Genomic DNA, 16,320 nt, shown 5'->3' on the forward strand with positions numbered 1-16,320 from the left:
TCCACATGGTCACCTGCATCAACATCTGCTCCTATGTAACAAGTTACATGATCATCGCCAAACACACACAGATAGGGTGAACTCATTTAAATAAACAACTAAAATATGACAACAAGTAAAACAACTCAGAAATATAACACATGTTAGAAATTTCCCCTTTTTCCTTAGTTTCTCAACTTTCAACTCTTGATTTATACGTCTATTATTTCTACACCCTTTGGTGAGTTCACTGATGGATCTTTGCCGCACGAGTGTCTACTCGCCCCTCCGACTCCAGGCCACCACCTAATAGTCCACACATGGGAATGAATTTGCCATGGGCTCTCACCGCGACACCAAGTGGAGTTCCCCAAAATGAATCGAAGTCCGTAGTTGTTCCCAAACAACCAAAACTCTATCAGTTGCACTGAAGAGGGCAATCATCCAAAACCTCGTTGTACGAGCCACGATCTCGCACACTCTACTGGACTTCCTAAACCACCAAGCTACAACCTAGAGTGGCTGCGTGTTACCCAAATACAAGTCGCACTCGTAATTGGGCCCCCAGCCAAAGCATCGCATCATGACCTTCACCCAAAGCTGTGTAGAAAACCTCCTCACGAGCCAACATTGCACCCATAACCGCCTGGGGCACCTGTCACGCCGCCAGGCGGAACCTAATTCCAGATCGCCTGGTGGGCATCTCACCCTGCCAGGCCCCAAGCGCCATACAACAGCCCTCTCACCTCATCACCGCTTGGCGGACACAACCTTGCCGCCAGGTGCCTCGCGTAGACAGTGGCCACTGCCACTGTTTTGTACCTCTTCTGCTTGGTGGCTCGCCCCGAGCCGCTAGGCGTCACACCAATAGCGAAATGCTACTGCTTTTTAGGCATATTAAACAGGTTCCTAAAGGACCCCAAACACACATTACACGAATCATAACACACTCAAAGTCATCCAGTCCCAACAGTATGACTGAATCTTAATGCATTCTTTTAATCCTGCCACAACAATTATCAATATTGCACATATACTTTTAAACAACACAAATAGTGAAGCATACAATCTACTTCACCTCAAACACCAATCCCCTACATGTCATGTTTATTCTCCTTTATCTTCATATTGGATCATGCCACAAAGTTGTCAATATTATACACTCTAAGCTACACAAACATTGTCGCATATAATCTAAACCACTTCAGGGCATCAATCTCACACAGGTGAATCTCATAATTATTCCAAATGAAAGACATACTAAATTACAGTCTATCACATAACACAACACATTTAAAGACAACCCTTACACTACATCCCCCTTAACGATTTCACTTCTTTTAATCCTTCTTTATTCTCTAAAATGTCTCAATCATCTGCATGCTGAATCCCTGTACATATACACATTAATTCGCCTAATTAAACCCCCCCATGACATGAACACAAACAAAATCAAATTTTTCGCTGTGTTGATGGGTCGCCTGGCGGCAACCTCAGTGCCGCCAGGCGATGCGTAAAAAATCTGCTTCTGCCCAGGATTATCTACACCAGTCGTGACCCCAAGCAATCCCAATTCCATCATCTTGCATCATACCGATATAATTTCAAATGTACCCATCATACAAAGTTTATACATTATTCATACTACAACAATTCTATAAAATAGTGCATAGGTCATGAACATATTTCATACTTAATTATTTCCAACCATAACATGAAACCAAATCCCAAATTGATTCACGAGTTTCATGCAGTTTTCCCCAATTACATGGTTTTAGTTCATAATTCATCATGTCAATTATTAGCGTACAATAAAATCCACCCTAAACATCATCACACCACAGACATACCAAAAATCAGAGAAAACTAGGCAACACAATATGTTCTGCCTAGCGGGTCACCCTCTACTGCCAGACAGTTCATAAAGAAAACCCAGATTTTAGGTTCTGGAGCATGTGTCGCCTAGCGGTTCTTCCCGACGTTGCCAGGTGGTTTCTGGAATTTCCAGAACACGACGAATTTCAAAATGAAACAGAGATAGATGCATTCCATTCATCATATTTATTACTCGAGCATATAATGGACATACAAAACATAGAATAGAACTCCCCTAACCTGGTTTCCTTTGCTTAAACTTTGAGTATCCCTTGGTTCTCCCTTACTTCACCAATAACCTTCCTTGACTTCTCTCAATTCAGCCTTAATGATCCACTCACTCTCAATTACCACTGATTTTCACACTTCTCTGCCTATCCAACAATGATAATTGCAGAAACCTTTCTTTTCTCCCTCAATTTGCTTTTTAATGGGTCTTAATAATGGATTAAAGTCCCAAAACGAAAATTGTCTTATTGATGATGTTAATTATCATTCAAGCACACTTAATAGACTGTTTTCTAGCCACCCTTGGGTTTCCTTTAACCCTTCAAATTCAAGCCAAAACTAAAAATAGCAAAAAAAAAGTTTAATTTGGGTTCTCTAAGGCTTGAACCCACAACCATGCCAATGTCAGATCAATGCTCAACCATTCAACTAATCCATGTTTCATGTTAACTAATATGATTCAATTATTATAATATCTCACAACATGATCAACATATATTAAAAATAATAATAATTAACTAACACACAATTGGCATACATAGGACTTGAACTCAAATCCTCTCACACAATCAAAGTGCTCTCAACCATTTGAGCTAACACTTTTCCACATTATACATGTTAGAATGTAATGCCATAAAGGCTTCCACTACCCACATTTATTAAATAATTATTTATTTAATTATTTAAATTCCAATGGAGATGATGGGCTAGAGCTTGTAGCTCAAAGGATTAGAGCACGTGGCTACGAACCATGGTGTCGGGAGTTCGAATTTCTCCTCGCCCACAACCAGCCAAAAAAGGGAAGGATTTTTCTACGGATTTCTAAATATGCTTGATATTGGTCCATTAAAAAAGTCTATTTGGTCAAACAAAGAATCAGAGATTCATTGGATTATCAAATGATTTATTTATTCGATTTATTATTTCCCAACGAAATTGGAATTTTTATTTTCATCAATTTCCTATCTATCATAATTTTCTTATCTATCATAATGACAAGGGACGAGTTTTGGAATATATATATATATATATATATATATATATATATATATATATATATATATGTGAAACACACTTTTTAGAAATACACCAAGGAGCACTTCGAGTTATGACTATAATCAAATTTCGAAACCAAAAAATGTCCCATCTATAAAACTAAAAATTGAAATATTTTGAAAAAAACAGTTTTTTAAATAGGAGTGGGACTTCTACTTTTTCCGACGAAAAATATTCGCCGTATTTGGACTTTTCCAAACCCAAAAAATCGAAGGAATTCTGTGATTTTTTTCTTGATACAAATATTTTTATGCACGTGGGATTTACAGATTGTATCCTTTTAGTTAGTCCATAAGGATCAGACACCCATATTCCGAGACCATACAATCCTGTTACATGAAATGCGCCAAAACCAAAACAAGCCACTCTTGCAAGAAATAAATGAATTCCAAAACTTTCTTTAGTCTCTATTTGTGGTGACATAAATCCCTCCCTACAACTCTTGAATTAAGAATTCTTGAAACAAATAAATATATCTATCTAATATATATATATATATATATATATATATATATATATATATATATATTTCTATCTATGAGGGATGAAGTTCTATTAGAAACTTGTTATTTAACAACCAGACATTTGATTCTTCTTATGGCTAGATCCAATCTCCTGGTCCCTGTGGAAAGGTTTGTATTCAGCTACAAAGTTTATTTTGTACACTACAGGAAGTTCTGTTTTTTTATTACTGGGAATTCTGGGATAAATGGCCGATACTACTGGAAGAATTCCTCTTTGGATAATAGGTACTAGCATGCATAGCAACACCGAGAAATCCACCAATCCACATGTGATGTGTAAACAATGATAGTTGTGTACTATAGTCAGTAGCTAGGTATTCTTGGTAAACAAGAACTTGTTCTTATTAACTCTTTGGTTCAAGAATTTATATATAATTTAAGTGACACAATAAAAGCTTTTTCTATTCTTTTACACATACTTCATAAGCAATGCATTTTTCATAAGGATATTGAATATTACGGGAGAATTCTTTCTGAACCTACTAATCCCTAGATACATTTATTCCTTTTTAGATATATTCTGACCATTAGGATTTGTTCTAATTACTTGACCATTTTAATATAAAGCTTAATATAATACCATACTTAAAGTCCAAAGATCCATTTGACTTCACTGAAATCTTTGACTTTTGGGATGATTAGTTCAAACACAACATCAAAGTCTATATCAAGTGATAAAATGTTAGATCTTTCATGCCCTCGTTCTTTTAATGAAAAGATAAATTTCAGCATAAAAACTCTAGATTAAGTATTTGAGAGTGTTAATTTTTAAGACAAAAATAACAAATACCATGACATGGTCATAATAGTTACAACAACAGAAGTATTGTTAATATATACAAATAGTCATAACAATAAACATGCATAACCATAAAGTAAAAACATGTTTGACGTAATTTTAGGTTTATTCAATGTAAGTGGTGGCTTCTCTAAAAGATCATCCTATTGTTGAACGACTTTTGGATTATCATCATGTGCTATAGTATTTTCTTGTATAGGTGTGATGGTATAAGATTCTTCTGTTGAACACAAAATGTCCATCAAGCTCAAGCCAGTTTCATAGCCAAAAATGGCATTAATCTACATTTTCACTTCTAACAGTCAAAACACACTCATCAGTAACACATAAAACAAAATCTAAAAGATGAAAGTTACACCTTAAAGACAAATAAGTTTAATTGAATAAAAAGGATTTTACCATTAAAAAGAACAAAAAATCACCTGCAATGAGCTTGTCACACTCTTTGATTAAATTAACAAATCTTGAGTTGGCTAGAGACAATGAAGCAGTCTCCAGAGCAACCTTGGCATTATGATACTCCTCAAGCTTCATGCATGCAATTCTGAAATTGAAACAAAATATCATAATTCAATCAAGTAAATAAAGCTTTTGTTGAGCCATAGAAAATATTTTTAATCGATCTATATTTAAGAGAAAATCAAGTACTTAATGAGAAAATTATCTCAAAATTATATTTAAGAGAAAGTTATAAATCATTTTAAGAAAATTTGTAGCCATGTTGCAAGATCAAAGGACTGAAAACAATTGGGATTAACCCCAATGTGATAGCAATAACTTGATTCCAAAGAAGCTATTTCATAAATCATATTTCTTGGTCCATCCAACAATTTTCACCCTGGCTAATGTGTGTTACAAAACATTAGTACAAAAATGTTTTATTCACATTCATGTTTTGTTGAAAATTGTAGTTTTCATTCTTTTTACAATTTGAACATATTTGAAAAACAAAGGTTATATCAGTTATTACATATTCAAGGGCAACATAACCATTTGTAGTCATTACATATTTAGCAGATCTTTCAACTTTAGCAATTCTTGGAATACCTTCAAGCATGAATATATAATAGTTAGATGAAAGGAGAACATAATATCAAAAGGGGGTACATTGTTAGAACTAAAAGTGCTTGTTTTTAACAAATAACTGCACATATATAACATTAATTCACCTTCAAAACTTTTGTCCAAGCTGCCAACCATCTTAAATAGTTTATGAAAATGGGGCTTATAGTATTATACATTCTTAAATTACTATTAGTAAAATAATAGAATAAAATAAAGATACATAATCAAAGATTAACTTCTCTACAATTAAATGCATACCAGTAACCATGAGAACTGCTATTCATGAAAGGTACAAAATGTTTAACAGTTAAAGGAAAAATGTTAAGGAATCCACATCTTTAGAAGCCACAACATAAAGCTATAATATATAAAGCATTCAACATAATTTATATAGAAAAATTATATTAAAGGAAATGTTGCCAATTAATTTGAAGGATTAAGTTGATAAAATTATTTAAAAGGTGCATGTAGAACAAAAAAAAATATTCAGATGGGAAAAACACAGAACAATGGTAAAAGCATTGGTTTTCATGACAATAACTAAAATTGAAAAACACAAATTGCAATAAACCTTCAACCAAAATCCCCATCAGAATAGCCTTCACCTCCAATTATGTCATTGCATAGGCATCGCCAACCACTTGAAACAAACACAACCCGTTACCACATGAACTGTTATTCATGAAAGGTAGAAAAAGTTTATTAGATAAAAGAAAAGATGGAGGTTCATTAAAACTTTAATTCCTATTTCTTCATAAACAAAGTATGTCCTTTTACTAAAACTTAAAGTACTTTTACTTCGTCAAACATGAAGAACTGCCAAATAAACTAACCTAACACTCAATAAGCTCTTCCAAAAGATGTTTGTTCCAAACAAATTGTGACCTAAAACATTCATCAAGTTTCAACTAAACTAACAATGTCATACCACCATACAAATCCTAGTAAAACAAAATAATTTATCGTAGAAGTTTCATAAGCACAAATTGTATTATTAAGAAGTTAGTACATTAGCTCCTAGATGAATATAAAACTATAAAGTCCAGGTAAAGGACAAAATATAAATACGTTACAAAGACATTGTTAAAAAAACTATATTAAAATATTTTGTAACTATATATATAATTCAAAAAGGATGCAAAAAACATAAATTACATTCAAAGATAGTTAGTTTTTTAGCTCCTACCTTTTGCTTTGGTCTTCTTGAAACTCAAAGTTACAGAAGAAAGTTAGTATAAATACTGCAAAAAAGAAAAGTCATAGTAAAAACAATAATGTAAATATATTATTGAGATATTGTCAAAATAAACCTTTGGTAGAAGTTTTAGAAACAAAAATTGTATAATGAGGATGCTATCACATTAGCACTCGAATGAATGTTGCAAATCCAAATACAAATCCAAATTGGGAAGAACGAATAATACACCACAATCAACATTCACATTTAAATGTTCAATAAAATAAATTCCTAAGACTGAAACTTACAAAATTCAGTGGTTAATTCCATTTGTCTCCTTGTCTACCTATTATAAAATATACAAGTGGTGATTTAAATTTGAAATAAGTAGGATCAAACTTTTATAAGAAAACAAACTACAAACCTTAAATTGTTACCTCCAAACTTATATGATGACATTTAAGCAAATTAATGGTAGTATCAAGCTATCTATTAATAGTTCTCAAGAAATAAGTGGTATCTTGAATCATCAAACCTTTAGAACTGGTTCGCCTTTGTTGGGGTTTGCATATTGCTTCGCCAGTGTCTGTTGATGTGCATGTGCAACTCGTCCTGCTATAGATTTCTCAAATTGTTCTTGTCTACAATTCCAATCAACACACACAAATTGGTCTAGTTACTTTACTTATGCAATCACTAACCTATAGAAGAGCTTTATTTAGGGTTAACAATCGAAAACTCTTCAACATGGAGCATTTTTAGGGTTAAGGGTAATGTTATTAAGCAAATCCAGATAAATAAGACCAAAACAAAAATATCATGAACTCATTTAGGCAATCCTATATTTCAGCTTCTAACCTGTGTAGTGGTTGGAGCAAGATACGACATTGACACTAAAGGACAATGGAGGTGAAACTAAAGGAGTCTCAATTCGACAAAGGTCTGGTAGTGGGCGATTTTAGGGATGGAGTCGATTATGGTAGAGGATGAGTGAACACGGTGGTCGCGTGGTGAAGTTGTCGTCTAGGTTGACCGTGGAGGCTCATCAGACTCTCACTAGCGTTTGAGTGAAACGATGGATGAAAGGATCGAGAGGAGGGTTTCTTTAGTGATGGTTGTAAAGTGAAGAAGATGAAGGTGTGATTGAAGAAAAGAATGAGAACGATTGGTTTAGGGGAGAAAAAGAGATGGAAGGTGAGGGGTTCTGTGCACGAAGAATGAGAATTGGTTTTTTGTTTTAGAAAGGAAATTGGGAATTTGAATGGGTTGTGCAAGTGCCCAAGGAGAGGGAAAATGATTTGGGAACGTCCATTAATCCTTTCATTGTTGTCCTATCAGTAGAGTAGTGGCTAGTCATCAAAACAGTGAGGCTAAAATCGTCAATTGCTTAGAATTTGTGTTTAAAAGTGATAGATGACGAAAAAACCCAAAGTTTGAACACATGTCAAAATAATACATAGGGCTAGTTTCGTATTTTATCTAATGGTTCATTTTCTTATATATATATATATATATAGTAGATATAATAGATATACAATTTTTGTTTGATGAATCAATTAAATAAGTGTGAGAGGAAGTCGTTTCTAAACTCAAATTATGACTCATTGATATTGATATACCTGACTTGACATTTCTAAATATGTTGAGAAAGATCATGAAATAATTTTAGGTAGATCGCTCAATTGGTATATTTATCATGTGCAAAAGGGCATTGGAAAAGATTGTCCCCCATCCCTTTTCATGCTCTCTTTGCAAGGCTCATATTCTATGAACTCAGGTGGCAATATTCACACTTTTGGATTTTGGGTTGAGCTCATTGGTCCCCTCATTCCATCCAATTTCCTTTCATTGCTCCATTCTTTTCACACTACACATACAGTAGTAACCATTTTAGAGAGAGTTAGTTTTAGCAAATTAGACAAGATTTTGTTAGGCATATATTGTTTCAGCACAATCCCATCAACAACACCAGCATACCATTCTCTACCTCTAGGGTCCTACTTTGATCTACATAAGCCACTTCTATATTCCAAACCATCCAAATTCACCTCTCTTGTAATCAATGGCCATAGAAGGATGTAAGTTGCATTGTTCTTGTCTTCCCTTTCCATTAATATCCCTCTTCCGTACTCTGAAAAATCTAACCATTAAACTAAATTTGCAGTTGTGATCTCTTTGATTTGCATTAGGAGCAAGTCCCTTATAAAGTGGCATAGTCTTGGCAAAAGGAAATTGTGAGGGACACGAGGGCACGAATTGAAAAGGAAGGAGATTGTAATGACAACCTTATTATTCTACAACACCCTCCTGTTTATACATTGGGCACTGCTAGTACTATGGAGAACCTCAAGTTTGACATGAAAAATGCTCCTTTTAATATTTATCGCACTGAGCTTGGTGGAGAGGTTACATACCATGGCCCTAATCAGGTGATTGCACTAAATCACTTGCTATAGTGTAGATTCCTATTTTTATTTATTTTGTATAGCAGTTCATAACATAATTGTGCTTTGCATTACAACTAGTTATGTACCCAATTATCAACCTCCGAACGCACAAGATGGATCTTCATTGGTACCTTAGGAATCTTGAAGAGGTTGTCATTCGTGTTCTTTCTTCAACATTTTCAATTCAGGCTTCTATGGTGGAAGGTTTAACTGGTGTTTGGGTTGGTAAACCTCTAAATCCTATTGATATAACACTTGTAATTTGGTATTTTTTGCTCTGCACGACCTGTCCTGATTTTGAATTATCTTGGTTATGACACATTAGCAGATAATAGTTACTCTGTCTTGAAGTTATTTAGTTTAAATTTAGAGAATTTTCAAATATGTTCCAATAAGATCTTTCTCTCTTAGCCATAACATTTGTGTTCATTTCATGACATTCCCTAAGGGATTTATTTGAGATGATTAGATTTTAGTTTCATACATAAATATCCAAATTAAATCAAGATTAGTATTAGTAATGCATTACAAATTAATAAAAAATTATGCTTGTGAGTTTGTGATGATTCAAATAATTTTTCTTTTACCTTAGTAATGCATGACAGGAAATGAGAAACTAGCAGCCGCTAGCATCAAAGTGTTTGGCTGGATAACCTATCATGGCTTGGCACTTAATGTCACAATAGATTTGTCTCCCTTTAAATGGATCATCCCATGTGAAATTCGAGACCGTCAAGTAGGAAGCATTAAGGGGTTGGTGAGAGACGGTGTTGGTCATGGAAGAGCTGATTTGTATAATCTGAATGATGCTAGTCTTATTCATATTACCCATGAATCCTTGCTTGAAGAATTCTCACAATCTTTTCAACTTGAATACAATTACAAAAGCATTTCTTCCACCATATTGTATGAAAGTAAATGAAGCTCTCTTACCAAATAAACACAACAAGGTTAAATTTGTATGATGGTATAATATCCCTTGTCTCTGAAAAATATCATCTGTTTTGCAGTAGAAAACACTTATGAATAGCTAGATGATAAAATTTTTGAAACTATTGAGATTGTGGCTTATGTATCTTGAGGATGGCGTTTGGTCTGATGTATGTTGTTCCAAGCATGTACAAGTTTGGAGATTTATGAAAAACTTATGATTGGATTAGACTCTTTTCTTGTAAAATATTAACATTTAACAAAAACTAGAATTCATACATCTTTATAGTGAATACATAATTCTATCACTACAAAAATGTAGGTTTTTTTCGTCGGTCAAAATTGGACGCCACTAGTGCAAAACCAACGAAAAGAGCATGATCTCGTCGGTCCAGCGACGAAAACATGGACGACGCCCATTTCCTAGATGCAAAACTCATTTGCATCGGCCAAATGGGGACAAACATTTGCTGCTTGTTTATCGTTGGCTTAACCGACGAAAACACAAAAAATAAAATAATAAGTTCGTATGCGTGGGTCAAGCCCACGAACACCTGAAAATTTTTCAAATTTTGCGTGGGCTAAGCACACAAATGATTCCCTATGCGTAGGCCAAGCCCACGAATGATTGAAATAAAATATCTAAAACAGAGGGCTTTGCGTGGGTTTAGCCGACGCAAACAATTTCCCTTATAATTGTTGGCGTGGGCTTAGCCCACACAAATGTTTATTTCCAAGCACATCGCAATATCTGCATCCAACAATACCAAAACCTGCATCCAGACACATTTCAAACAATAATTCAGGATATCATTTGATTCATTTAGAAGCGAAATTGCAAAACACAAAATTAAGTAAATTGTGAGTTTAATTAGATCAAATTACAGTCGCACAAAAATCTACAAGTCTAAAATTCACAGAAGACAAGTCCACCTAAAAAGCTTATTCTAAAAACCTAATTTGGATCACATAACCAAAAAATTACTCAATCAATAGGAATTCAATCAACAATGTAGTGAAGTTCAATCAACAAGAGTACAATCACTAACCTGGATGCTTCAAAAATCTGCTGGGTTCGAACAAAAATCCCTAAATCGCGCTTACGAAAATCCCTAAATCTGCGAGGAATCTCGTCGGCGCACCCTTTCTCGCCCAAACCTCCACGCTCGTCACGACATTTGTCTTGCGAGAGCAGCTCCTCGCATCGTAACAGAACCTCGCCTCCTCACAGCAAGTGGCGTCTTTGAAGAAGCTAGCCTCATTGGAGTATTGTTCTTGTCGCCCACTTGCCTCGATGGAATTTCGCCACTCATGGAAGAAAACGCATGCCACAGAGAAGGAGGGAAATGTCAAGGCTGACTCGAGGGAAGAGGAAAGCAGAAGGGGGAAAAGTGACATCTAAAGTTTTCCCCCTATACTTTAACCTAAAGTTTAATTTTTTTTATCTTAGCAGTGTATGCGTGGGTCAGCCGACGCAAACAATTTAATTTGTTATGCGTGGGCCATCCAATGCAACTTATTGGTTGATTTGCGTCGGCCAAACCGACGAGAATCTAAAATTAATATGTTGTTCATTTCTACGAATAGATAATTTTTGTTTCTAAATAACTTTTTGGTTACCGTCGATTTTGCGTGGGTCTGACCGTCGTATTTTACGTCCTACACTGATCCGACGCCATAATTTCGATGCTAAAATCGCACATTCTTGTTGTGTATTATTTGTTCAACCGTCAGAATCGTCAAAAAACCCAACAATGTAATTAATAGTTCTCTATCTTATTTTTGAAATTCATGCTTGTTTTACTAACCCTTGTTAATTTGATGGTTGATGTATATTATTTATGATGATCAAGATTTTTTTAGTATAAGTTGGTAATTTTGCCAATTTCTGTCGGTATTTTGTATCTACAAAAGTGTCTAATTTTTCATTATCATTAATTGATTTTTGAAACTAAGGAACATTTGGTTTAAACAACACGTTACTTTTTATTGGTAATTTATCTTAAATAGATTGTTAAAGGTGTTAAAGTGAAAAACTTGTGTTAGCATGATATTTAAAAAATCTATCCTTTTTCAGTTTATGCTTCATTTGGTTCAATGAAACATTTTGATTAAAGCTGAACATAAACTACTTACACTAAACAAATACACCAAAGTCAAAAACTAGAAACCAAATCTGGATTTTATTTATTTACAAATTAGAAATTAAACAAAATAAGAGCTAAACTAATAAGAGTTGTTAAAAACAATGACAAAGATTTTTGTAATAGAAAACGAAACAAAAGACTCAAGACTAATCTAAAGTAACTATCTAAGCAAAATTAAAACAGCAAAAGAAAGTACTGAACAAGTCCATAACAGAGAAATAGAAATCAAAACAATAATTGACTATTCAAACTAACAAGAAAAACTAGAACTAGAAACCAACATAGTGAAATAAACTAAGAATGATAAAAACAGCAAGGGGGACTAAGTCTAATCTAATCTGGAAACCAACATAGTGAAAAAAAAAGATTCTAATCTAAAAACAACAAAGAAATTAGCTAAGCAAGTTAAAAATGATAAAATCAAGATAAAAACTATGCTAATTACTAAAATCAGCAACGAATTTAAAATTTTACTATAAAACCTGGAATTGTACTACTAACAGAACAAAACTTAGTTATCTAAATCCAAACCAACAAATGTGATCATATTTGAACTACTTCTACAATTTTGAATCAGAAAAGTATGACTAAAATTAATGCTAACTGCCAAAAACAATGAAACTAAATCAAAACATCAAATATGAACTGGAATCTAGATAAAAACAGCAAGGGGGACTAAGTCAGCTACAAAAATACTACTAAATTTTGTATCTGAATCTAAATCTGCATCTATAAAACTGAAATAGGACACTACAAATAACATGAACAGAACAAAATCAAATAGATCACTACTCAGTAAAGTAATCCAAAGTATTTAAACAATGTTAAATCAATAAGATGGGATTAAAACTATATCTACACACTAAAAACAACAAAGAATGTATATTAATACTACAATCAAACTAGGAAACAGTGAAACAGATTGACTCTTGAAAGGTTAACTCAAACCATATTCAGCAAAAATACTATGTATTAAGTACCTATAAAAAAGTAAAAAAATAAAATCACCAACTGACACATGACCGTCATTATTCATTACCGTTAATTATTTAAACGACATAAGCAAAAAATGACCAAATTGAACAAAGTTGATGAAAATTGGAACCTGATTGAACAAAAAAACAATATCAGAACTAAATTGACAAAACTGAACGAAAATAGAGACCAAATGTATATTTTAACCAAAAAAGAAAAGAGTTATCTTTAATTTAGCCTAAGTCAATTTTTTTTAGTTTATATAAAAAATATATCAAATTGGGACTAATGCAATTAAAGGATGTCTTAACCAACAAGTTTAACATTCTTTATCAACATGGCAATTAGTACCTAACAAGTTTAACATTATTTGTCAACATGTAAGTAATGAAAGTAATTAAAATCAATTAGAGTAATTTTACCACATTCAACAAAATCTTCTTCAAAGGTAAAGTCAAGGGATCCAAACCCTTCTCTTTTCGTCATGTTTACACAAATCAGTTATATCAACTTTGTGAAACTTTGGTAGTTGAAGTATAATCGTAAGAATAAATATGCATTTAAGCCATGAGATTCATTGCATTGTTCAATGACAATGCCAATTTACTATGATTTTGCTTTGCTCTCTATAATATTATCATTTACAATTACTCAAACGTGTCATACTTACTATTTTTAGGTTCTAAAGAAACACTGGAACACAACTTCACCTACATGTATAGTATAAAGAGAATATGTTCATATGCTTTTTAGTTTTGAACTAGTTCAACCAAAGCATAAGCACTCACAGATTCAGAACAAGACCATACATATATCATATGCAGTAAGTTGGAACATTGGTGGGTCGATACACAAAGGTCCTGACATTGTGTGAATATCCTGATGGGTGATTGTAACTGAATTTGACTCCCAAGCTGTCCTCACCAAGTTGAGTGCACTGTTCATGGAAACTACTGATTGGTTGAGCTAGACACGCGTCCCAACAATCACTCTACAACATTGTCTCAACCACTGTGTATATCCCCTTGGCATCTGTGAATGCCTAATAGTTTAGAACTTCTCCAGACTGGTGATGCAAAGAATAACAACCTCAGCAACTACATTAGAGCACTAAAGTCAATTGCCTTTTTGTTAAGAAAAGGAGATATTAGTCTAATAGTAAAGTAGAATATGTTAAAATTGATATATGGAAATTGCATTCTGATTTGTGAGTTACAAATTTAAATACTTCTGAATGATCGATAGGGAGTAGTAACGTTAGAAAATGGTGAAAAGAACACCCATAAGAAAGGGAAATACAACATGAAACTATAAGGGAGAAATATGCATGAATATACTTAAGCTTCAAAGCAATTGTAAAGGATGGCAAGATGGCCAGTAAAATCTCCTTTGTGCAGTTTTTTTATGGTTGTTAAAGTTCAAAGTTAAACCACCACCCAAAAAAATGGAATGATATGAATGTTGAAACTATGAATATTCACCAAAATAGTTAAATCTGAAAATGGGATTACATAAAAAACCAAAGACAGAAGAATAAGAAAGAATACTTGTTTTTGATAGAGATAACATTAAATTAGGTTGCACACAACCAACATTAAATGTTGTCTAAGTTTATTGCACATAACCATGAGACATCAGTGCAAGCAAATAAAAGGATCTTCAGGATAAAAATAAGGGATTTTAGATCATCAAACTTTTGAAAATGAGAACAATCAACCAATTGAGAGATTTTCACCTCGACAAGTATCAAACTCGTTGAGAAAACGAGTTTAAGAGACACATATATGCTACAAAACCATAGAAAGATAACTAAGATCCTACGAGTTTGATCTTCAATCCTACAAAACCATTGAAACTTTGATTGCAAATATAAGGTTTTTGGGTCAACCGTCACTATAATTGTAACCATATATATCCATAATTTCCTACAATATCAAAGATCACAACAAAATTGCAACTGCTATAGTAATTTAAAACCTTGGTGTTCTTTTGTTATATGACAAATTTAATTCGCTAGGTCAAACAACCAGAAAATCAAGGAAACAATTTGAAGGGCTACACGGTTAAGACGCTAACAACTATCCACACCACTGGTAACACGCACAAGTAAATTTTCAACCTAGTTAAACAATCAGTGGAGAGTGTTATGGCTTATTTACAACAACAAAAAGCAAACAATTTTCATCAAAAAAGGAATACACCATTCCAGAAACTCAATCAAAACCACACAAATTGAAACAAAACACATAAGAGAGAGAGAGAGAGGAAAACCTTCAACCACATGATCTTCAGGTCCAAGATAAGAATCTCCACAAACATCACAAATAAATCTTCCATGGATTTCACTAGTCCAAGCACTCACACCAAAAACAAAAAGCAAAAGAATCAAACCCATCATTGTCTTCTCTGTTTCCGTGGTTGAGATTGAGAAAAACAACAAAAATGGCACTTTTCTCAGAGAAATACTTTTGGGTTCAGGCATAGTTTTCTTTTAACTCTAACACTGCATTGATATTTCCACCGACACAATAGGTAAAATACTGAATGAATAAGTCCAACGTCTGAGTCGACCAGAGTAGGGACTAAATTGTCATTATGTAAAAGTTCAGGGGCTAAAGTGGGAAATAAAGAAAGGGTTAAGTATGTTTTTGGTCCCTTAACTTTTAGTGAAAATTGAAATTAGTCCCTCTTCGAAACTTTAGACCAATTTAGTCCCCAATCTTTAATAAATGAGTGAATTTAGTCCTTTTAACCAAATTTTGTTAAGTTTATTTGACGTTTTAAACGCGTTTCTAAGTAAACATTGAAGCGAAAATGAGTTAAACGATGTAAAAACATATTTAACCCATAAAGAAATTATTCCCATTGTTCTATGTTTTATAAATACCAACTAAACTCTTCACATGTACTTGTGTTGTGCAGCTTCTAAGAAGGTGATTGGGGGGACTGGTACATTACCAATACCCTTTGTCATGATGTATGGATAATTTCTTTTAATGCATTGAAAATTTCTTTTAATGTGTGTTTGTTTTATTGTTTGTGTGTTGCGCGCTTTGGATAAGACTAACATTGTTATTGATTGTTTTGTTGTTTACTGTTCGTGTTTATTGTTAGCTAG

At 33.5% G+C, this 16,320-nt stretch overlaps 2 pseudogenes across 1 annotated transcript; one reads left to right on the top strand and one right to left on the bottom strand.

Annotated features, from left to right (window-relative positions):
- The first annotated feature begins 8,451 nt into the window (after positions 1 to 8,451).
- On the top strand, positions 8,452 to 10,072 carry LOC114166264 (octanoyltransferase LIP2p, chloroplastic-like; annotated as a pseudogene).
- Positions 10,073 to 13,775: 3,703 nt separating this feature from the next.
- LOC146882130 (uncharacterized) lies at positions 13,776 to 15,714 on the bottom strand (annotated as a pseudogene). Its single transcript, XR_014985297.1, has 2 exons — positions 15,474 to 15,714; positions 13,776 to 14,299 (listed from the first exon to the last, which is right to left on the bottom strand). The product of XR_014985297.1 is annotated as an uncharacterized LOC146882130 (transcript).
- Between the last annotated feature and the right edge of the window lie 606 nt (positions 15,715 to 16,320).

This window comes from Vigna unguiculata, chromosome 10, assembly GCF_037176805.1.
Source record: "Vigna unguiculata cultivar grain cowpea cultivar isolate G323 ecotype 2 chromosome 10, ASM3717680v1, whole genome shotgun sequence".
NCBI classification, from domain to species: domain Eukaryota; kingdom Viridiplantae; phylum Streptophyta; class Magnoliopsida; order Fabales; family Fabaceae; genus Vigna; species Vigna unguiculata.